Raw genomic sequence first — 26,307 nt, forward strand, 5'->3', positions numbered from 1 at the left:
CACCTCAAGGCCCTATCCCTGTATTCTGTCTCCTACAGGCTTTTGAGGACAGATCTATGCCCTGGCATACAGAGCATCGTCAGACCCCCCACTCTGATGGACCTCTTGCATATCCACAAAACAAATAGTACTAGAATTACCCATTCTAAAGACTTAAACCTTGCCTATGATATAACTAGGACCTGCTAAAGAGATAGGTATGTATCCCAGAGATTCCCCCATCTATGGAACAGGCTCTCCATCCATGTGAAGCAGAGTTCCTCTCTAACCTAATTCAACTGCAACTTGGACAACTGAATGGGAAACCAGAAAGTCATCCCTGGTTTGGCACCTATGCCTCTGATGCAAACAGGTAACCTGTAAATGGTTCATCTCCCAGGCCCAATTTACACTTATCAAGGGTATCAGAACTCATCAGAGATTTGGGATGCATGGCTAGGCTTAAAAAGGCCCCTGTGGTCATTAGCCTAGTAAACACCTATGAACCTATGAGGGAGAAAGGGTTCTTCATACCTTAGATGTCCACAAAAATTTCAGGTACTATCCTGACATTACAACATTTTTTGAAACTTCCACTCAGTTGTTCATTTCTTGTTAAATTAAGGAGAAAAGACAAACTCTGTCAAAGCAGACTATTTCCAAATAGATATCTTGGGCTATTACCTTTTGTTATTCCCGCCACAACAAAACTCAAGCAAAATCAAGCCATATTCTATCATGCCTTATTTTCATCTATGGTTGTTTGGGAAGGGTTGAATTCTAGAAGCATGCTAGAAGCAGCAACTTGGTCCTCTGTACATATTTTTGCAAAGCACAACAAGCCACATTCCTTCTCCAGGTCTAGGTTAAGATTTTTAGGACCATTCCTGGATCCTTCTTCTACCTCCCATTACTTCTAAGCTATGGTAATCTATCCATACAGCTTAGGCTACCACAGCAATGATCAATATAAAGAACCCTGTTTTTTTCCAGTGTGTAGGCTTTTTTTTTCCTAACAATGTCTCCTTAGGGATCTGCCTCTCTCTCTTTCAGTTGGCATGAATGTTCTGAAGGTCTTGACACCCAAACCTGTTGTTTTTGCCAGCTCAGCTCAAGCTAATAGTTTGGGTGAGTGGAATGAGTCCTGAAGCTTTGCAGGATATAAATCATATAGCTTAGGCTACTGCAGCAGGGGCCATTGGAACATCTACTTTTGTAGTAAATTTACCCCCACAACTGTACTTTAATACAACCCAAACTGATTACATGCAAATTTGCATTTTATTTCAAAATTATTTTCTACAGTTGGACTGAAAACTCCTAATACAGATTTAAGTAGCAAGGTCTGTGGCTGTGCCTGTGTGTGTGTGTGTGTGTGTGTGTGTGTGTGTGTGTGCGTGCGTGCGTGCGCGTGCGTGCGTGCGCGTGCGTGCGTGCGTGCGTGTGTGTGTGTGTGCGTGCGTGCGTGCGTGTGTGCGTGTGTGTGTATTGTATTGTCTTCAATACTCTAGGACATACCAAAGGAAACAGAAGCATGGACTGACTATAGTGCTGACAGCTCTGTGTATAATTTTTATTCTGAATTTGGAAATGGCCAGCCTATCTTCACTATATCCACTTTCACAGTATAAAGTGTACATTAAGCTGTCTGGACTATGGCCAGAAGCAGACTGAAACCATAGAGTCCATGTTTTAAAACAATTACAATTGTTGTTCCCCACTATGTAGTTTAAATGTTGCAGTGCCCAAATAACACACAGATTAAAGTTGCCTGTTAAAACTTCTGGCCTCCTTTCATTTATTCATTCAGGTTATTAGCACACAGGCAATCTTTTTTAATGTTTAGGCATTCAAATAAAAGTAAATGTCCCATTCACACTTGGAATGGGGTGATGAGAGACAGTAGTTTCATTTATAATTTTACTATGACATTTATGTGGAAATATTTCTTAATGCATTAGCAGTTGTCCATATATGCAGCTATTCAACACATAGCATATTTTTTACATCTTCTATCACAGTTAACAGTAGAAGAAAAAAGTAAAAAAAATACCCTTTTCAGGTCTATGCATGCCCCTCTAGACCACCAGCTCCCAGCCTTCAGTATATTCTGGCACCTCTACCCACCAAGCTGACATCTGGCCAAATGTCCTCCATAATCAAACTCTTATCATTATCAGGCACCTCTTTCAAAAACAAGGATGAGTGTACACTAAAGAGATCCCAGCCTATATATCAGTAAGATGAAAACTGTCCTGCCTGAAAGAAATTCGATCCTTATCAGCAAAGCCCCAATGTTCAACTGTTAGCAGACCAAGAGAGGAGACTGCTCTTGTCATCCAATGGTTGATAAAATGCCTTTTTGACTCATGACCAGTGGACTAGCCCCTCCGTGAAAGGGGGTTGAGTGATCTGGCCTCTAAGCAAAACCCTCTTTCTCAGGCTACTCTCAATTGCTGTCAGTATCCTATTATACTCTTGAGGACTGGAGGGAACATGGTTTCTAGGCCCCATCTCTTCCACCAACATCAAAGCTCAGTATGTGGTCCTCCACAATGCAAACAAAAATAGACAAACCTGTACATGCTCCAGCTCCACTTACATGCATTAAATGCCCAGTCAACTTTGGTTTTACTTATAACATTTTCAAAGCGAGACCTGCTGATGACCCTCACTTTGTCAAACATTGTCTCCATTCAGGTGTCAGAATACCTGCATTCCCAAAATAGGGAACTATACACCACCTTCAATTTTCTGAAAAGCTAGATATACCATAACAAAGTATTACTCTCTCTCAAGCTGCCAGAAAGTCAATAGCACCTTGAGCTTCCACCTCAGAAAAACACTGATCTCTCTCTGTATCAATAAGGTCAAAAATGTCAACAAAATCCCCACTCCAAATTGTCTCTTTCACACCTCATGGAATATGTGGCATAATAATGTAAATACCTTTTCTTCCTGCCAAAAAGAAAAACTCACCTAAATACCTCTCTCCCTTAATGCTTGGTCCTAAATCCTCATCTACTCCTACCCTCACCTGCTTGAAAGGCAGCTAGGAAAAGTCAGTGCTTACCACTGGCATCTCTTTCTCCCCTATGCTCACATCATGGTCTACATCATGCCTGCTGTCACCCCTCCCAAGTCCCTGCCAGCTATTAACTTTGTCAACAACATTTCCTATGCTCCACAAATCTTAGAATGCTTGTAAATGAGCCAGTGTTTCTTGTCCTTCATTATCTTCTCCTTGAGTGTGGGCAGGAGTGGCCTTAGGTCAACTGGTGCCCTAGGCAAAAGGGCTCCATGGTGCCCCCAACCACACCACCAGGTGCCCCATCCCAGTCTACCTACACCAAATAAATACTGGAAAAGGGTCCCCTGATAGAGCGGCGGACTAGGCAGCTGCCTAGTTGGCCTATGCCTAAGGCCGGCTATGAGTGTGGGAAAGCAATTTTCCCTGCTATGCTGTGTGGTACTGCTGTTACTTATGTCACCTTAGCCTCCTTTCTTTTATCTGCCTTCCTCCATTACCTCTTTGGCTACAAAGATGAAATGCTAAATTCCTTTGCCCCTTTCTTTGCCTCCCTCAGTTACTGGGTAATTCCTCTGCCTCCAATTATGGCCACTATGCCACTTTCACATGAAATAGGGCCACTGCTGTCGATACAGTCACTGCCCAATTCTTCTGCAAGTACACCAGTGTGGTCATCCTACAAAGAAAAATGGAAAAAGAAATACAACAGTTAGTACCTTCATTGTCTCCCCAAGGAACTACACACGCACACACACACACACACACACACACACACACACACACACACACACACACACACACACACACACACACACACACACACACACACACACACACACACACACACACACACACACACACACACGCGCGCAAAGCATTCCTCTACTTCTCTCTCTCTCTTCTCTCTCTCTCTTTCTGTCTCTGTTTTTTTTTTTTAATACCTCTGTGGCTCCTGTATCATTTTTGGCATTTGAATACCAGGGACAATCATACCTCTCAACCTCTTACTGCAAAAAATCTGGACAAAAGCCTGACAAAATGGGGGGACAAAGGTCCAAAAATAGGGAAACATTTTAAATATTGCTCTTATAAACTTAGAAAGTTGCTAGAATAACAGGATTTATGTTACCGTACCTTTTCTCAAGGATATGAAAACTAAAACTCAAATAATTGTCATTATTTATTGATTTTAATCCTTTAATCATCCCAGTGATTTGTCAAAAAACACAATTTTTATGAGGAACAGACCAAAAACATGAAGAAAAAAATCTGGACAGTCTGCAAAAATCTGTAAAACTGAGAGTTATGGGGACAATGATAGTTGCCACAAAACGAGATACTGCCAGCCCAGCTATCTGGAATTTTGTAAATAATTATATGTCATTTGTGAATGTCAACATGACTCATATGCTTTTCTTAAAAATGTATTAGAACTGTATGTTATGTGTATATCATACTGCTGGTATAGAAGTGTGTGTGTGAAAAGGGTTGTAAAGTACTGAGCTTTATAAAATGTATCCACAGTGTACCCTACTGGATTAGAAAAGAAATGTACATACACTATTGTAACTGTTTAGCTGTATATATTTTAACAATAGAAACTGGAACACAGGAGGTTAATTTAAAAAAATAGCTAAACATTTTAATTATTTTATGACAATGTTATAAAAGGAAGTTATCTTTCAGTTTCAGTGCAGTAACAGACACAATGTGTAGAAATAGAGGTTCTCTGCATTGTTGTGCAAGTGTTTTATCGTTTTATGACTTCCAGCAAGTACCAGTATTTGAGGAAAAACCCTTGTGTATGTATTTTCACAGGTAGATACTAAATGGTACCAGCTGCATCAATGTTTGCTTTTCACCTGGGATAGTCAGATAACAAGAAGTGATGTAATCCTGCAAGCTATCCCAGCAGTAATATTTGGGGTATTAATTTAAGAACTCTCTGAGAGAGAGACTGTGTAGTCTGTATTTTGTCTTTGACCTGACAAGAAGACCCATTCACCACATCTGCCTTGTTGCTCCATATGTAAGTTAACTAGGGTACATTAACTTCTCTTAGATAAAGTCAGGAATATAGTGAAGTATAACTTAGATGTTTTATTTATTTATTTGAGACTGTCCTGCAATGGTGTTTTAAATATTCCCTGTGATTTCAAACTCTGATCTAACTGTGATTATTTACTGAGTATTTTATTGTTCTTTTGTTATTTGTTATTAAATATGTTTAAACCTTTCATTGTGGCTGATATTTGTGAGACATATTTAAGTTCTGAGAGTACTTGCATATTTATCTAGTGACACTGTGGGCCACTCCTAAGAGCCTTGCTCTTGGTCAAACTACCATTTGGATTAATAGTAACATTACACAGTAAGATTGGACATCCTATGTTAAGGGCCATAAAGTAGCTGATAAGGACATGGCTGGTGGCAGTGATAACTGCCTCTTAGTCTTGGTAGAAGGGGACATAGCTATTAAACCTGTGCCAGCCTTGTGTGTGTGTAAATCAAACCTTAAAGTGTGTGTGTGTCAGCTACTTGGACAGGGACACAAAGCACTGGTTGGACAGAGAGGGTGCTGGAGGTCTTGGCCACTTGACTGAGATCTAAACTCTATAGCTGTGCCAGTGGGGAGTCTTACTGGAGATCTGAAGAAAGAGGGAGATACCATCCCCAGACTGACTGTGGTCTCTGTGTGCTCTTAAGCAAATTTGCACTTGATGCAGAGAGCTACATCCTGAAATACTGTATGTGCACTTGTCATCCCCCCAACTTACATCCCCCACTGTTGCCAGTGGTGAGGATTGAGGCTCCTTGATTTCTGGGTCAGTGGTGGGGTGTCACAACAGTTATACCACTAGCTCATGCAAATCCCCTATAACAATAACTTAATATTCTTCCAGGATCATCACTAAACCCCATCTGGTCCAGTATTCTGATTTTTTTTTTACTCTCTTGTGCATGCATACTGCACCATAATAATGTGCTGAAGCACTTCCTTAACCATAAGCACTCATTTATCAACTGTGTAACCTTCTTAGCTGCATTGTTAATTAATTTCTAGAAGATGTTCCCTCCTTGTGGCCCTTTGTTGTCCTGTCTGAGAGGCAATTTTCCATGCTCTGGAGAAGTGGTTGCCCTAAACAGCCAGATCACTCCCACAGCATGACCCACCAATCCTAGCATCGCTATCCTCTGTTTCTGCAAGCTGCACTCATACTTCTCAATGTTCAAGTATAGAAATCATAACTTGACATTAAAATCATGGCCAAGGGTCAAACAAGGGGCACTTAATTATTTTTCTAAATAGTCTTTCCTCTTATACTAGACCCTGGTAAGTTGTTGGGTGTTGGCTTAATTTATTGATTTAGTAACACCTGTCCATAATCAGGTATGCTTTTATGAGGAACTCAGCTGACTAGGAAGAACAAGACTAATTCTAAGGGCCCAAATCATATCACTGTAGTTAAATCTTAGCTGGTGCTAATTCAAAGCAGGTGCTAAGAGATCAGGTACCAAATCATAAATAAAGGTATGGATGCAACTACTCTCCTCTGCCTTGTCTTCTGATTGGCAAAAGTCTTGCTTGACTGCCCTGTTATTATCCTGGATTTTTTTTTCATTACTTACCAGGAACCTCCTTTCCTGCACAAAACCTGCATGACAGACTACATGCTGTCCCCAGGCCATGTTAAAACAAATTGATCCTGCCCTTCCTTCTCCACCAGTCCCTTCTGTTTGCCTTCCCATATCACCCGCCGACTCTTACCCTTATCTGTCTCTTCCCCTACTACTTGCTTTATTTATTTATTTATTTATTTATTTTGTGAAAGTAGAAGAGAAAAAGAGGACTGAGATTCCCTAGATAAGTTCGCCCATTTCATCACACATTTTGATCACATCTGCCAAACATTAAATCTCTATTTAAGGGAGAATTTAAAATATTTTTTTTACATCATCTGGCAAATTCTGAGAATGAAGCCAAGCAATTCTCCTTAAAACAGTGCCAGTGGACATAACCCTGGAAAAGCATCAACATAGTCATATACACACTGCAAGCAATGAATAGTGACCTGTGCAATAGAAGAAACTAAGTTATTTAAAACAGCTTTGTCTTTACAAGAAAAAGCTGTACATACAATACTCCTGATACCTTCACAATATATCCAAATGAACTTTAACATATGAGCATGCCAATTTAAAATTCTGAAATTTAAATTTGCAGAAGTATGCACTTTTGCCACATCTAGCAATAGTCCCACCCTTATTAGAAAAAAGTAGGATTGGAATTATCTAAATGCTTAACAGCAGTGGAGTCAACTAAAGCTATAACTGCTGGGTCAGATTTGGGAATAAGGTATGAACATTTAAAAGATAGAGGAACTTTATACATCCTGTTTGCCTTTTTTAGTGACAGTTGGCTGACTATCGGGAAGGTTGCAGGCAGTAAGGCACACATCCTCTAAAGTAGACAGGACAGGAGAAATTGGTGTAGGTTCTGGAAAATCCTTCTGCAACAAGTCATAGTATTTTTAGAGGAACTGGACACCTTAGTATACTTTCACTGAAAACATTAGAACATTCTAGTAATAGTCTCAGACAGCAAGAAACTCCACGGGGAGAATCAGAAAATGAGCTCTACTGTGAGTGTGAATCAGAAATCTGAGGACAAAACCCTGAATCTGTCCCTGAATCTTGCTGCTCAGATTCAGAATATTGAATCTGTTTAGGAAACAAGGCATCCCTCTTTCTTTTACCAGAAACTACTCTACAAGAAGGATCAGTGGCCTTAATCAAACCCTGAACTAGTCCCAGTAAACTACTCCTATCCAAAATAGCTTGAGGAGGAGTAGAGCCGTGCTTGTTTTTCTTTTAATTTTTGACAGGAAAAATGGAGTTAATAATATTACTAATGGCAGCCGCTGCTTCCCCAGGATGGGCTCTGTAGTTTGACACAACAGGAAAACCATCCTTCTTCCCTCTCCCAGGAGTCACAAGAGTGGCTCACCTTTGCTGCTGAGGGGACCCCAACAGCTGCAGAGGGCATTGCTAATCCGCAGTCCATAGTGGTTGTAGGTGCTACAACAGGGAAATCTGAGGTAAAAGATGACTGTTCTGAGGTATTTCAAATGGCCACAGCTGGTGGCAAAGTCTGTTTGCTTAACTTTTTTTGTGGCTGGAAGAAGGACTGACTATGGGAGTGATAACCTGTTTCATGGCAGAACCAAAAAAGATGCCTCTATTCTGGGGAAGAGAAGCATCAGATGCCAGTGAAACCATGAGTCCTCAAAAGTCAGAAAACACAGTTAAAAGCCCTTTCAAATGCTATGGCAGCCCACAATGGAAAAATAAACAGAAATTCTACAGAAAATATTTTATCAGTTAGTTTACTGTACTTTTAAATTGACAGAAACAATGACTGTTCCATTTAAAAGTATGTTACAGTCTCAATGCAGTCCATTAAAACAACATTCCTAGTTTTAAAATAACTTTCCTGTAGAGGAAAGTAATAAAACATCAGTAAAAATAAGTAAATAGAAGTTTTTTCCCCTATACATAGTTTATCTGGGAGCTAAGGAAACCACAAGCCAATTATCGATCCTTGCAAGCCTCAGAAGAGCGTATTCTTCAGCGGGAGTAAAGCTGTGAAGGGCTTTGCACCCAAACATGTCTTTTAGTTCAATGACTCTTAATCAGGTTCTCTGACTCTTAATCAGGTTTGATTTGTGTTTCTCTTTACTTTGACGAGCACACTGTGTAACACAATTTTATTTAATTGTACTCTTCTTCATTTAATTTGGATTTTTATGTGAACAACTGGGTATAACTGCATATATATTTTCACATCACTTAAATTTATTTTTATGTGAATAACTGTGCATAATTTCTATGTAATGTGGATTTTTATGTGAATAGCTGTGTATAATCACTATATAATTCAGATTTTGTGTGAATAACTGTGTATAATCAGTATGTAATGCGGAGCTTTTCTCCCTGGGCCTCCACTGAAAATGGGCTCCTTGAGCCCAGTGGACCTCCCCAGTCATCAAACTCAAATAAATAAATAAATAAATAATAGTCAGGTCAGCTCAAGCTGCTTGACAGTTTGCATGCATGGAAGGTGCACTGAATCTTTGGATGCTTGCCAGCCATTATGTCCATGGCAGGATATAACCCATACAGCTAAGGCTACTGCAGCAGTGATCAATATACTGAACATCAGTGTAACAAAGTTAATTTTCTCGGTACATAAAGACGTACTGTGCAGCTAAGTCAGTAGGGTAATCAAAATACTAAATAACATCAGTATTACACAAATAAAACTGACAAAACTTACAGCCTACTAAATGAGCAAAATAATTTGGCTGAAGGCATTGGACATTTGCAAACTTAGCAAACCAAGGTAGGTATAAGAGATACTTCACTGAATCCATACTAACCCTCACAAACAGTAATTGTTCTTCCCCTACCCAGACTCACATAGTACCCACACTAGATCCCAATAACATCTCTTTCCAACCTGTCCCAATAAACACTATAGTTAAATATCTAAAGACTTAAACCTACTACACTTGCTGCTGATTATTTACCTGCCAGATATCTGAAAGTCACTGCAGAAGCATTATCCTATCCAGTATCCATTTTAATAAACTGACACATCTCAGAATAATTCTCTAAAATTCGGGAAGTATCACATAGCATTCCACTACATAAAGGTGGAAACTCAAGAGAATTATCAAATTACTGGAAAATAGCTATAGTATCACCATTATCAAAAATAATTGAGAGGTGCATCCATTCACAAAGCTTCAACTATCTAATAACCAACAATCTTCTGTCTAACACTCAGCATGGTTTCTGTCCTAACCATAGTATTACCACTGTCCTTGTTAAGTTTACTAACATTATTAACCACCATCACAATGAAGGCAATTTAGTTTCTTCCATCTTTCTTGATCTGTCCAAAGCTTTTGATGCTGTTTCCCATTCTAAACTCTTAACTACACTCTGGGAACATAAACTTAGTCATTCTGCACTCACTTGGTTCCATGAATATCTAACTAGATGCCATTAAGCTGTAAAATAGCAACAAAATCTCTTTTCATTACTGCCTGTAATCATGGGAGTTCCAGACGGATCTATTCTGGGCCCTCTCCTGTTTATCATTGCTAACAATCTTCATCCTGTCACCCCACTTGCCTCCATAATTCAATATGCGGATGATTCTGCCCTGATTTGTGCCACCCAGACACTACAAAAACACCAAAATATCACACATCAGTCATTTACTGCTGCGAAATCTTGGCTGAACAATGCACAACTTATACTTAATCCTACCAAAACAAAACTCATGCTCTTCTATCCAGCTAGAGCTGCAGATGCCCACCCACCACTTAATATCTTATTATTAAACCATGCAGTTATTTCCCCACTTTCCCAAACAAAATTACTTAGAGTGGTCATTGACCATAACATAAAATTTGACATACACATATCACAGACAATAGGAACAGTTCACAAAATATAGGAACCCTGTACACAAACTGACACTTTTTAAAGAAATCTTCAAAGGCCATGATAGCAAGAACCCATCTTATCTTTACGGTACTGTATATCTCACAAATTCTTACAAACATTAAGAAATCTGACCTAGCAAAACTGAAAACTTGCTATAATAAAATCTCAAAGTCTGTCACAGTAACAAATTTCAGATCCCATCATTGTTTGGCTTTAAAACAACTATCCTGGCTAGAACTACCAAATCTACTTGCTTATACTCAACTCACCTTTGCCCACTGCGTACTAAATCAGCCAGAAAAAATACCAGTGCTTCCAAAATCTACTAATACACTACTCCAATAACAGGGTATTGTGTTCCAGTAACAAATCCTTCCTAAATATATCCAGACCTAACAATGCAGCTGGAGTTTCCCTTTGCTCCAAGTGCATAGCGAAAACATGGAATTCCTCGTCTTTACATATCAGAACAACCACTAACACTTCCAACTTTAAAAGAACTTCTCAAATCACACCTGTCAGAATCATGGACCTACATTTGCACAAATCCTGGTTAGGAAAGAGCTGACTTAAGGCAGCCAAAGGAACACAACCTGTTATTTTGTATTTGAATAGTATACCCTACTAAGCATATGTACACTTAACTTGCCTGTTTTCTACCTACAATCACAGTACTGCTATTCTTTGTATCCTACCTAGACTATATGATTGTATCAGTGAAATGTATAACATGTATTTTCATTTTATACTTGTATCTGAGATTGAATCAATATTTGTATCCTTACATTGTATATGTATCTTACGGTGATTTATAAATGTGGAGCTTTTCTCCCCAGGCCTCCGATGAAAAAGGGCATCCAGTTGTACTTTCCCAGTAAACATAAAATAAAAATAAATAATAAACTCTAGCAGATCCAGAATATATCAAAGGAAAAAAAAACATATTTATACAAAACAAATAAACCTGAAATAAGACAATGAACATAAGAGAAGTTGTACAAGTCCTATATAAAAGATCACATTCACATTTGCATGTTAAACGAAGTCTGGATATCATGAAGAGAGCCAGTACAGTTAGAGAGGTAAAGAGAGAGAGAGAGAGAGAAAGAGATTTATTCCAGTAGTAGATGATAAATCTGTTAAAGATGGATATGATTGATCTATACCAATTTAGCAAGAGTATTATCACCGTTTGTAATAGCAAAGGGCTCACAAACCAAATGCAAATGATCTTTGGCATCAGCTCCTTATCAGAGATATTCCATCACGTAATAAAATGAATTATACAATATTTAACGAATGTGACAAATGACACTGGTAACATAATTATCTTTGCAAAATGACAAAAGAAACATAGGAAAGCATTAAGGGGTAGTTTCCATAGTATTAAGGAAAACGAGCTAAAGAAAAAACAAAAAAATGTAAATTTGATAAAATGTTGCCTGAGTTCTGTGGTTTCATACTCTCGTCAAAAAAGAAAGGAATATCATGCATTTCTATCAAAATGCAATATATACAAAGCATGTCACTGCCAAAAAAATGCCAAGGAGGTAAACCATTCTAAAGAATATGGCAAACTGCAGCTCAGTGTGTGTCAAAGACTCCGACGGCATTGCAACACTGTTGGCTCCATCACACCTCTGAGCTATGGAATATCATATTTCTAACAGCCTTCATGCATTCTTATATCCCAGAACATTTTCTGAAATATCAAGTTAAAAAATACAAGCCAGCTAAGTACAACTGTTTCACTTCAGTAGAAAGTCTTCTTTTCAGTGACAGTAGCCAGTGCCCTGAGCCAGTACAATATAGCAGTATAATGCATACAAACCCAGCATAATGTGCTTCTCTAAAGTTTCACAAATAAGTTTCATATCTATCAGATTGCACACACTACACATATACCACTTTTGACAATCCAGACTTGAAATTTCACATGACAACAAGGAAGTATTAACAAAGTATGCTTATTTGTATAATTAGAAATATCCACATCAGGTTTGGCTGTTCTTTGTTTAACATTTACACATTTGTCTCAATAGATATCAGTGATTTCTTCCATACAGCATTCTATTTTCTCCATGAAAAACACAGGCATTTGGATTCTTTGTGTTGTCTACAACCTCTGTTTCAGGCTGCAGACTATATCATGTCTTTTATTTTCTTACTTTGTCTCCATTTTGTAAATCTACTAATTTTCTGCATTTTCTATCATACAAGTACCTCTGATTTTGCTGATTGATTTTCAGTATTTCCTATTCAGCCATATTGCATATATTTGAAGTAGGCAATTCACTATTAAAACTTCTGCCAATGAAAATCCAAGTTGCCGACATATAGGGTAAATGCAATGGGAAATTATTATGTTCAACAACAGGAAGGCATCAGTTGTCAAAATTAGAATTGCTGCTGTTGTTGCTCATAATATTTTTCACAGTTTGGATACCTTGGTTAACTCATCCATTAGATCACACAAAATCTTCTGAATTCCTTACTTTTATATTACAAGTCATTGCTAGATATGACAACATCACATATTTCATCTCAAGAATGAGCATCTAAATACATTAATCACATGCATTTGTATGCATCAAATAAACAATTCAAGGATTATAAGACAGTAACTACAAGTTTTATATCTTTTTTTTAGTTTGAAATAAATCTGTTCTATTACTACTTTCAAGGAGAAGATACTGTTATTTACCAGAGCAGCCATAGGTTAGCGCCATTAACAGCTGTTCTATATTACTGTTATTGGATAATTTGCACATCGTTCAACTCTGGTCTACTGTTCCTATTCCTATTTCATGAGGCATTCCTGGACAATAAATTATATCCATTGCTCTCTTTTTAAGGCTCACTGTCCCCATATGTGATGCCATAAATTGTGCATTATTTTGTGGACTTAGATCAAATGGGTCATTCAGCCAAATTTTGAAAATTTCCCTTGAGGTTATGCAAATTTGGAGGATATTATATACATTAAGTGGATCAAATAGCAAAGCTCTAGCATGTAGGATGCACAGTATTTGTTTACACCTCAGCTGTGCTGCTCACTAATCTTTTAATTGTTGAAGTTTTACAGTAATGCTCCTTAATATAATGCATTGTATTCAGCAAATAAACATTTGTTATCTCAGATGAATGGAAAATAGTATATTATTAACTTTGAACTTTAAACCGTGGACTTAGATTATTTATTTTGTTTTACTGTAGAAAAATACAACTGAATTACATTTTTTACTTCTCACAGCTGGACATTGGCTACTACAGGGTCCTCATCCACTGTGTCTACCAATGAAATCTTTCCCTCACCCAGCCTCATTCTAATGAGTGCTTGGGACCATTAAGGAGATTAGAGCTCATGATACATTGCCACATGGTAGCTGAGGACTGTTTTTCTATTGTATGTACTCACTTCCCTCCTGGCTTTAATTTTTCCATGTCTCTTGGGTTTCTAATACTATGATGGGAATGAATCTCATTTTTAAGAAAGGGTATTATAGACTTTACGGAATTAGTATTGTTTTAGTGTTTGATGTTAGCCTAGGGTGTTCTTCTCAGCACCTGCAAGTTGCCCAGAACTACCCCCTTCTTTAATTCATATGGGGTTACATGTATTGGTAGCATATCTAACTATAACTGTAAATTAATTTTTTTATTAAACCTATTGCTCCTACTACTATTGGAATAGTCTAAGTAGCAATCTTTTATGTTACTTATGTTTCTGCTTACAAATCCTGATATTTTATGATTTTGTGCATCTATGTATGTAAGACATTATAATCACTGGGTGGAACAATTTACAAGATCAATGCTACTTTTGTCTTTTTTTTCATGGACTACTATATCTGGTTTTCTGGATTTTTTTTTTTTTGAATTGTTGGGAATGGGTGATCCCATGTGATATACTTCACCATTCTCTATAATGATTTGTGGTTCGTGTTTCCAGTGTTTCTCAACTACTTAACTATTGTTTTGCTTGCACAATTCCCAAAGCAATAGACTTGTCACATTTTTCTACTTTTCAGTGTATAGGCCCTCTGCCATGAGTATATCACACCTAGCAACAAGATGCACAACTGTTTCCATATATTTTTTAAAGAACCTCTGTGTGTCTGTTTCTCCCAACTTTTCAGTGGATTTTATAAACCAGTGTGTATGTAGTCCACTATCCTGGATTGCTATTATTGACCTTTCATCTTTTGGTTTCAAATCAATTTTCTTCGCCATTACTGAGTCACATTTTTGTCATCATGGGGTTGGCCTAGTAGGTCTCTATACTTGCCACTATATTTATGAATTTTCTACATTTTTTTCCTTCTTATTTGATCCTACTCTTTATATTCTTTCTTTTGTTTCTATAGCACATTCAGTTTCTGTCTGACTTTTGTCTGCTTCTGGTTTGATTTCCATTCCCACTTGACACCAAAATTCTTCTGCTAAACTAAGCAGAGAAGTCATCTTAGACTTCTACTCCTCATGTTTTAAAAATGTCACTGTATTTGAATTTTGTAAGGTCAGCGGATATGTACGTGGCCCCACAATTGCAGACCTATAGATGTTATTAATTTTGAGGACACCCATACCTCTTTCAGAGTGTGGACTCTCTAATCTTGGTATATATACTGATTTTATAAATAATTTAATAAAAATTAAGTATTTTTCTTAGTTTCATGTCCAACTGAGCCAATAATTTTTGGGACCAGTTAGTTTACCACAAACCATATTTAAAAGCAGGAAGAACAAATTGATTTACAGATTAGACTTTATACCTAGAGATCAAGACAGTTCTCAGTCTCAGTTTTATGGTTCTGAAGTATTCAGTATTCCTTTGTGAGCTTTATTCACATTTGTTCTTGTTTTATTGTTGATCCATCTCTCGTTCCCAAATATTTATACACTGCCGTACTCAGTGTCATTTGTATCACATTCGTCTCCCAGATTGATATTTTCTTGGGCTTGCAGCTTTCCAATTTTAAATGTTGCTTTTGCACATTTATCAAGACCAAATGTCATTATTATATCATTTGGGATAGTTTTAGCCACTGGTAGTTGTGCTTTCAATTCCTCAAATGATGAACTATGAAGTTTTAAGTCATCCAGAAAAAATAGATAAGAAAGCTTTAAATAAAGTTGTTTTCTGGGAGCCAAATTTTGACCATAATCTAGTCTGTTAAGAAAACAGCTTAATGGGTTAAGGACAAGTCAAAACAGCAGCAGTGATAAAGAATACACACGGAATATCCTCCATTTTAAATTTTCTTTGATAATATTTTGCCCTTTGTCATGGTCCGCTATAACGTGGTTTGCTACTGTTTCATTGTAACTGTAATATAATTGATCAGCGTAGAGTGTATCCTATAAAACTGTAAGCATTAATTTGTCCGTGAATATGGGATGCTTAAATGATTTTTTTTATCTGCCCATGGTGTACTTAAATTCTTCCCCATTTTACAATTCTCTATTATGGCTTTATTTAGCAACATTCAAGCCTTTGTTCTATATGACATTGTTTTGTCACTCTTTTGTTCTATTACCATGACTAAGTTTTTTTTGTTTAAAGACTGTAAACAATGTCTGCATCAGTTCTAGTACATAGTTTGTATATTGTCAGAAGACAGTTTATTGTTCTATACTTCTTAGCATAGCTTGCAGGTTCACACTGTAGGAAGAGTTTTGCCTTTCCTGTTGTTAACCAGGTTGGTGCCTATTCTGGATGCATGTAAGTAATTCTTAACCTGGGCTAAATCTTTGTTTAAAGATTTAATGATTTTTAGCCAGAAATTTGGTATTGCATCTGGGTTTGGAGTTTTCCAACTTTGTCATTTCATCCCATTTCATATCCTCTACGTTAGAGTTCCTTAGTGTTTCTTTTAATTCTACTATCCATTCAGCATATGTGTTATGCTCAGCAAAATCTTCTTTAGTACCTCTTAAAAATGTGCCTATTTCTCCTTTCTGGGAGGTATATCTATTCTCTTTGCTTTGTTTTCCAATTTTCTGTAGTATCTTTTTGAGTAATCAATGAAATGCTTATTTTGTATGCTTTTCTTTATATTTATCTGCATATCCCCTAAGTTTTCTATTTGTGCTGATATTTTTAGTTAATTGTTTGCAATAGTGTATGGCAACATTTTTGGTTTGCTTTGAAACTGTGTTTTGCTTTTACCATGTCTGTCTTTCTAAGTATCTTTGATGATCTGTTCCCTTTTATGTATTCTTCTAAGAGTGGTGCTTCTTGTCCAAGTTGTTTTATAGTTTTCTCTATTTGATGGTTCCATTGTGGCATTTACTTGTTTCCTTCCCTTGCTTTACTGTATATTTTTGTTGAATCACGTTTTCCATTACTTGTGTAACTGCACAGCAATATGGTCTGTTTATTTTTTATATCACACACATTTCTCTTAATAGTCCTCAATACTGTTTTCATCTGTTCACATTTTGGATCTTTTTTGCTTTCTGCTATTTTATTAATCTACATTAATATGCCTGTCTATCTCTATTCAGTCAAGCAGGTTTTCCCTTAAATAATTGTCTTCTGGATTTCAAGCATCTTCTTTGCTCTCTGTTTTCTGTGAATAATATACAGAAAGTTCCAGAAAAATCCTCCTGTGACATATCCTATACAGATACACCCATCCTTCATCTGCTGCTCTTTCAAATGGGAACTATTTTAGCCCATCCATCTGTAACAATACCTCTTTCAAAGTTACTGCTGTTTCTCACCCCTTTCCTTGCTGTGCATCTTCAACTTGACTTTTGTGCCAGTCTCCTAAAGAAGCCTCCAGAACATCATCATGTTGATGATCTTCATCAGATGCCCCCTGCTCCAGTTGTTGCTCCTTAACCTGGAGACTTATTAATTACAGTGTGCTCCGACATTGCCTGTGTTGGATTCCCACACTAAATCCCTTACTTTGCAGATATTCCATAACTTCAATTTCTATTTGTTTAACTTCTAACTTGTTAATCCTTTTTTCTGCATTCCCCCTTTGTTTCTTTATTTGTAAATTGTGATTTTTTTTTTTATATCTAGGTGCCTTTGTCTTTATTCCTCTTCAAATATGTATGGAGTTGTTTTTGTGCTGATTAGTTTGGCTTTTTTCTTTGCAAAAATACCACACCTAAGCTCTTTTTCTTCCCCATGTCTATGTTTCTTTTTTATAACTTTCAAAAATCTCTGAGTTATGTTCTTTATATTTTTGCACTTCCTCTGTTGTTTCCTTTTCCAGGTGACTCAAACATCCTTAGTTTATGCAATGTTTTCATAACTTGGTTGTATTAATGAATACAATTTATTATTTGAAGCATGTGACAGTTTTTCTTGGGCAAATGTTTTTCTTTCCTCTAATTTCTCTTCTAACCTGTCAAAGTATCTTCTAGTAGGACATTCTGGGCTTCTTGCATAGTTGTAACAACATAAATTCTCAGTAGTCCACTTTGTCATCTTTATGAATTTTTTTGCTTTTTCACTATCAGTTTGTCTTTTTTGTAGACTACTTCCTCGTTATTCTACACCAGTGGGGCTATCTTCACACAGCAGAGGGTCCATCTTTCTTGCTGAGGATTTTTTTTTCTATTGTATGCACTAGTTTCCCTCTCTAGAGTATACCTGTTAATGTTCAGGCATGGATGCGCATTGGAGATAGGCCTACATATCGTCCTGCATCCATGGTGTTCCAGGTAATGCCTCTCCTATTTCTGTTTGAGAACACCCTCACCACATGTCCAAAGCCTCCAATAAGGATCGACCTTTATGTGTGCAAGAACGTTTGCTTTATCTGAGGATGGGCACACCATCATGGGTTTCTATTACCTGATCGAATGTTTAGGATAGTGAATATCTAAATGTCGATCTGGTAATAGCGAAAGCAAAAAAATGCGAACGGCCAGTTTAATGCAAGGAAAGAATTCCCTTGGCCGCTATGCAGACTTTGCCTCTTACTCCACTGTAGAGTGATCTCTGAGTTGGTATATTTAGTTAGGAGGGCGGGGGCACAGCCCCCCTCATCGGTGGTGTAGAGGTTGAAGCGCCGCATTTTATTTTGGTTTAAATTTTTTTGGAGGGGGCCGTGGGAATTCATTCCCAACTTTAAATCGTCCGTTCGCTGTTTTAATTTTTTGATATTACCAGGTTGACATTTAGGTATTTGCTCACCTAAACATTCGATTGGGTAATATAGATGCCACCATCATATACCTTCTAGCACCTTTGACACCAGAGCCACCAAACAAACACAGCTCAAATGGGCCACACTTAGGGCTTTACCTTTCTTCTTGAGCTTTCTTAATGAATATTTTTGCTTAGTCCAGATTTTTCATTACTTTTATAGGCAACAGCATGTGTAGGTTAGTGATGGTATACTGCTAGCATTCTTTTTTTCCTGATATTCTTTGTCTTCTGTCAATAGCTATGATATTATCCAAGTCATCTCTTATTCATCTTCAATGAATTCTGCATGCTTGTCTTGTAAGTATGCTATTTTCATCATATGTCTTTTGTCTAGTTCTTTGTCTGGTCTGTATTTCACTTTGAGATAATACTTCGTATGAATAAGTAACACTGTGCAATTATGGAAGTGCATTGCAGAAATACATTTTTCATCTATTTCCTTTGACTAACTAACCATAGCTATATTCATGGAATTTCACTCATCCATATGGAATTGCTAGTGGCTCCTTTCTTGCCTGTGCATATCTGTTTTGTGGAACTGAAAATTCTTGCCCTGTGTAGGTAGCTGGTCTAAACTCTTATACCATTCGTACTGGCATCTGCTTGTATCCCAATGAGCTTATTCACATCATAGTTGTTTGTCGGTGTTGCTACTGCAACTAGTTTCTTTAATGTCCCAAAGCTCTTTCCCTGTTATTAGGTAACTTTCAAAGCCACATCTTGCTGTAACAGATGTCTTCACGGTATTATTTTCATATCTGTATAAAGTTCTGATTTTGTAGGACACGGTATAATTCCTAGCTGTATCTCTTAACAGCTGGCTTTGGGGTTTGCACTACTGCCCCACACTTTGTCACTTTGAGTTTATAACATGACCCTCACAGTTTATTCCTCATACTCAGCATTAGCACTTATTGAACTCGTGCTACACTGTCCCTATCTGCTCGGCAGCTGTATCGTTATCTTCCTTTGTCTGTACCTACTCAGCTAGATCAATATTTAGATCGAAAACACATATCAGGCCATCTGTTCCTTTTGCAGCCGATCTTTAGAACACCTCCAGTTTTAAATCTGCATTTGCAGTTACAGAAACAAGTTAATCAGATGAAAGCAATGGCTAGTGCTCACTGTTAGCACCTTATTTAGATCGAGGATCAGCGCAGATGCGAACTGTATAAAGGAGGATATTCACATAGCATCACTATCCTAGGATATCAATATCATGGAAGCAATTGCAGCAGTTAAGAAGAGCTATTCATTTGACTACATTTAAAGAGGTTGTTTCCGAATATTGAAAATGTATATTGAAATATGCTTTCAAGAGTGATTAATAGATCACTCCTCATACAAACGTCAGTGGATAAGCAAGTCTTCTGGATTGCTGGCACAAAATGGTACAACACCCGTTATAAGGTGAAGAATTCTTTATCCAGAGTTAAGCCTGCCCATCCCCATGTCATGTTGTTGTTTTCAGTGAGTGCTTGCTGACATGATATTAAATGTCTTCTCACTGACTGTGGCATTTGTGTCTCTAACATCAGTGATGTGAGAATCTATGAGCTGACATGGAGACTTCCGGCCTAATTCAGCGTAAACCTAAAAATGAAACATTAACAATGCTCTACAGCCTACTGGTTCTTATTGCTTCTTAAGAACATTTAAGTAACCCATTCTTATCAGTTCCTGCTCATGTCTGCTCTTTATGAAGCAGTAGTGAATGTGTATCATTGTCATACTATGAATAATTACTTGGACATAATAGTCCATAACCCATATTCTAAAGTGTAAAAATAAGTGGAAGTTGCAGTGTCTAGATTCGTACTGATGCATTGATGTTGTTCTATCCTAAATGCAGCTTTTGAAAAACTGAAGTGACCATGGAATGGTCTAAAGTCAAAGCACCCTTATAGCTGCAGTATCTAACTAATCTGTGATGCATGTACCATCCTTAAATACCACAAACAATTTTTTTACTTTGTGTACTATTATGTTCTTATATGATATATAAGCATCCTTTCATGGTTTCCTGTTCCTAACCCACTCTGGTATCCTGCTCCAACTGTTTATCCTATTAGTTTTACTATCCGATAGTGGTTATCCAGTGTTTTATGTTTCTTTTGAGTTGTCCAATATAGCCTACTTTAATTCTGTTCTATTTACCCTTAATACTACATAGCTGTGTGTTTAAATTATCTTTACTTTTATTTTGATAGTTTTGTACTTCTTTGTCTAACTCATATTTTAATGTTAAGCTTCAGAGGATCCATTTGACTGCAAATGCACAAACTGAGTGGCTCTACTGTGGAGGGTTGTAGCCTGCTTCTCTCCCATCTTAACCCACACACCCACTACTACCTGGCTGTCAATATATATAGATGCCAATTTATCCATGTCACCATACTAGGATGCCAAAACAACTTTGCTCTCTACTCCTCATAATAAATGTGTTCAACTTCATATATCCATATCAGACGTTAAGTAACAATGGCAATATTTCATAGCCTTAGAAGTAATCCAAAACACCAAGCAACATTTGTCCTTCAACAATCTTTTTTATCCAAAATTTTAAATGAACACTAAGCATTTTTAAGGGGTAGAAATGAGTATCTATCTATCTATCTATCTATCTATCTATCTATCTATCTATCTATCTATCTATCTATCTACATCATCCACTTTTATTGTCCTACCTAAACTTGCTTCATGTATTAGAACTTCAATAGTGAAAACTTATTCCAGCTTCTTAACCTGTTTAGTTCCTTAATTTGTACTACTTTTCTCCACATTTAACACCTTCATCTTATCCTGCATTCTCACAATATAAGTATGGGAAACATACAGATTTATTTGCCTCTAATTTATCGAAAACAAAGTGACTTTACACATAATGTCAGCACCACGGTTCTATGTATAAACCAGCTCCCATCCACATTATTTATTGGCAGCACACTTTAGTTTTACTTCAGTATATAATGTCAGAATGGCTTAAACTCCAAAATCTAAATATATCTATAATCACAACCAGTTGTATAACACCATATAATCATCCAAAAATAAGACATTATTACTACCAACCGATTTATTTATTTATTTTTTGATTTATTGGGATTTGTTAACCAGGGTAGACATTCTAAAGCATAGGTAGGCAACAAAACTTATCTTTCTGTTCCATTTGCAATATATATATATATATATATATATATATATATATATATATATATATATATATATATATATCCATCCTACTTCAAACTATCTGAAAAAACACTGAAAGCACAAAACACTGAAAAACATATAATTCCATATCCCATAATATCAAAAATTATATCCAGCTAAAAAATACTCTATAAGATATACGCAAACTACAAAACCAAGATCAAGTGTTGCCTTGGTAACAGTACTGTTAGGAAAGGGGTTCTAGTAACATAGTCTGTAGAATTAGAGTTAGCACACATGAGTAAAGTGGTGCAGGAGGTTGTTAAGGTGGTACGTTACATGGTATTGTTTAGAGAGGCAGTAAGTTCCAGAAGACAGGGGCCAGTTTGTTAAAGGATTTTTTCACAGATGTGTAGAGAGTACTGAAGTCTGTATAGTTTGAGATTGGACTTGCTTTGAAGTGAGCATGTAGAATCCCCTAAAGATAAACTCATTGCCAGAGGTAGGCAGAGTCTTAATTTTAGCAATCTGAATGTAAGTGTGCTGAACACGTGCATGGTTCATAGGTTCATAGGTTGGTACTAGGCTATCAGCCCTAGGGCCTATACAAGCCTAGCCATAACAATTCCCTGGCTATTTTTTCCCCACACTATTTATTTCCCTGGACCACTGTCTAGCAGGGCGACTGAAGTGATCTGGCAAAAATAGGTAACAGGCTTCCTCGTTGAGCAGTAATGTAATAATGTTCAGAGAAAGTGGAGAAATTAACTAATCTGAATATCTTATTCATGGTTGTAATAAGGTTATCTTTTGCTGTGAAAGAGAGTGTCTCATGTGCAAAACTTGTGCTAGTCTTAGAACATTGTTGGCAATTGTACAGCATATATTTTTAGCAAGCAAATGTGAAAGTTAGTTAAGATTTTGTTAAGTGTTCATCAGTGACGGTTTTTCTTCATTGCAGTTGTCCTTATAGTATTTAGGTTCTCTACAGTAAATGCTTTTTGATGTTATAATGTCTGTTGTTGGAATGTATCAAAAAACATGCATGATTAACGAGAAGATAACTCATGAAAAAATATAACTTCATACAGTTTGATATTACTTTAAGAAAATATTTTCCTTATGATGTTGCTGTGAAAAATGCTGCCTTGAAAATGTGTGACCAGTGTTGTTATATCAATACAACAACTTGGTATTGCTTAGCTGGATATACTTGTGGGGGGAAATGTCTATAATGAAAGAATAAGGCAACATAATTCAAAACAAAATAGTTTCATGTTTATACGCATTAGAATCTGAATGAAAAAGAACTAAAAATTAAAAATGTCACTAATTTGTGAATATTAGAAAGCATAACAGGATGGTTATGAAGGGCATAGGATAGTACATTCTTACTTAAATTCAGAATCATGCAAGCCTTTCGTTCAAATATGGTGTTAATAATAACCATACTGTTCCCATAGCAACATATCTCTCTCCTTCAATAATTTTATGAAGCACAGCTGCTAAATTCGCCTGCAATGAAAATCAAAATAAACATTTTCAAAATATTCTTGCTTCATTAACGAAAGTCACTGTGTAAAATTATGTCAGCAAATACAACAGTATAAAATGCAGCCTATCACAACTGAACTATATTTTAAAACTGATCATTAATGAATGTAAGCAGTGGCAGTTGAAAATGGTTTTCTGTTTGTAGATACTTAGATTTAAATATGATTCATTTATAACACTAGCTGAAAGGTTACCGTATTCTATTTATATTTAGACTTACACTGATACTGCAACATTGTCAGCATGGATCACGTATGGATATTGATAATCCACAATGAAAACACAGCAATATTGATACGTTAACACACACACACACACAGATCTCAAAATCTCAAACCAAAATGGGAACTTTGACAGAACTACATGAGAAAAGCAACATCAGATCTTTTTCTGTGCCCATAATCTGTACAAATGACTGTTATGTAAAACTGTGTATTTCTCATCTACCTTTCTGATGGTTTAGTCATAGAACGTGGAGCAGCTTTGACAGCAGTTACCATTTTTTTTGTACATTTTCAGCACAAGACAGTAATATGCTTTGTGCTTGTTATAGATACTGTTACATATCATGGCTCTTACTAAGGTATAAGCCTTAATAGCAGGTGCTTTGCATCTATGAATGTGAGATAATGTTTGTACAATGCAAACTCCTAGGTATTATATTTTTCTTGTAAAATAGGCATCTATTTTTTTTTAATAAAATGATTAAGTATTAGGATCATTGATTTGGCATTGTATGTCGAGTTAAATTAGGCCTTCAACCAGATGTTACTTAATATTTTGAGGTAGACACTTTTAAAATATATTTATAACTAGATTTTAATTGTTACTGTTGGTATAGTCCTGATGCCATTTTAAAGAAGTTAGTCTTCTATAGATTTTTATCTCAAAATACTAGAGAATGCCTAAGCTTTGATCATTGCATTCATGAAATGCAGATTTTCCATATGTATTTTTTTTCTTTCATAATTGCTCATTTTATGCTGCTCCTGATAAACTTTGGGTACTGCAATTGTATCATTCCTTTTACAGTAGCTATTTTGCAGTTGCTGTGAGGAGATTTACTATCTAGTTTGTAAAGCCACCTTTTGTGATTGAATGGCATAGTGACAGTGCACAGGTCAATTACATGCTACCCCTCAGATGGCATATAGAAAAAAATACTCCCTAAACAGTTAAGAAGGTTAGAATTTTTATCACAGTTTTGGCATGTGTGGGAGAATTGTATAAAGGGCAAAGGACATTAGCTTCTGACAGGCTTTATGATACAGCTCTCAGTTTGAATCTCTCTGTCACAAAATATATGCTGCGAAAGTCTGAAGAAGTGATTTGGTCTGTCAGTGTATAGTTAAAATAAGAATTTGCAGGATTTGGGTCTTAAGTAGTTGCAACAACAACAACAATAGCAAAAAAGTAAACGTGCTCATGATGTTGATGGTTATTTACATTTTTGCACTAAACTTTTAGAAAAGTAATGTTAGGGTTCAGGGGGTAAAGCCACATGAAAGTAGTAGTATCCTTCTGAATGCATGGGCATATCAAAAGACTTTCTAGCCAGCTGTGTCTGGAGCAAATATGTGGTCCCACCTTTTTTCTAGGTTTATTATTATAAATATTTTAGAGTTTCAATTCATTTTTTTCTGTGTTACATAACACTGTATGCATATAATGTTTGCCATGGAATGCATCTATTAAATTACTAAGGATAAATGTTGCTGCCTCCAGTTTCTGTACTTTGTGAGCATATTGCAAAATAATGTTTGCTCTATCAAGGCACTGACAGATCTTTTTCAATGGTTACTAAAACATGTTTTAGGAAAAGTTGTATATATCGCCTAATGTGAAGTATATATTTGAAGAAATGCACAAGTCATTATAGACAATGCAAGGTTTACTCAATGTTCCATAAGAACAGGTAAAACCACTATTCCCAACTTTAGAACATGTATGTGTTGTATTGAGCACAGGTACAGATAGAAGCATGTAATGCGAGGATCCTTCACATGGCAGCACTTCTAACCCACTATTGATAAAAGGACTTGGAGACCAGGGTATTCTGTATACAGTATTCCAACTTGCTATAGTTACATGATATTATTTGGTAGGTTAATGTTATTTGTATTCAGTGTCACTCTATATGCAGATCAAGATATTGCACAGTGAGCAACTGAGATAGACCTCTGCACAAATCTTTGTAAAGATATTTTTATTATAAATGCATGTTTGTTATTGTGGGTCCTACGGAAGTTTGGTTGCAGTTTATGTTTCATAGTTCTGAAATGCTCTTTAATTACAACATTTGAAGCACCTGCAGTCAGCACCATCCATCTTGCAGTTTCTCTGTTATAGCATTCAGTCAACATGCCAGCAGGCCTGCTCCTTGACATACTGTATGATGTTCCTCAGAGCTCTACTTAGAACTATTATATTTATTATTCGATTCATCTTTAATTTCTGTGCCCTATTTTCTCCAAAAGTAAATGTAGAAGACCTGCTTGCGACGAACAAATTATTCTGAATCTGTCCATTAACTTATGAATGAAGCAGAGAGTCTGGGAGTGCAGTTATTTCTAACTGTACATAAAATGGTCATGATGCATGAGCAGGTAGACTGCAATGCAAATGATGTATTTCCAGGTCTATTTTATCATACATGATAACAGCATCCTTTCATTTTGAGTTGCTCATAGCTCATACCTTTGTTAAGAATGGACTAAGTTATAATGTTTTATTTTGAGGGTTATTTTATAGCGTCCATTTCAAGTCAGGGTTAAGAACATTGAGAATAAATAATGTGGTTAATCATAAATTGTATCAATAGGAAGGTGAATAAACTCAAATTCAGATATATGTTTTTTTTAAACTGTAGTATACAATTTCTGGTAAAGAAAAA

At 36.5% G+C, this 26,307-nt stretch overlaps 1 protein-coding gene across 1 annotated transcript in view; it reads left to right on the forward strand.

The window, feature by feature from the left end:
- The window catches only part of LOC122792902 (CUB and sushi domain-containing protein 1-like), a 2,387,070-nt gene that overhangs the window by 263,405 nt on the left and 2,097,358 nt on the right, over positions 1 to 26,307 (forward strand). The window lies entirely within an intron of this gene.

This window comes from Protopterus annectens, chromosome 2.part0 (assembly GCF_019279795.1).
Source record: "Protopterus annectens isolate FY-2018-M chromosome 2.part0, PAN1.0, whole genome shotgun sequence".
In the NCBI taxonomy this organism is placed as follows: Eukaryota; Metazoa; Chordata; order Ceratodontiformes; family Protopteridae; genus Protopterus; species Protopterus annectens.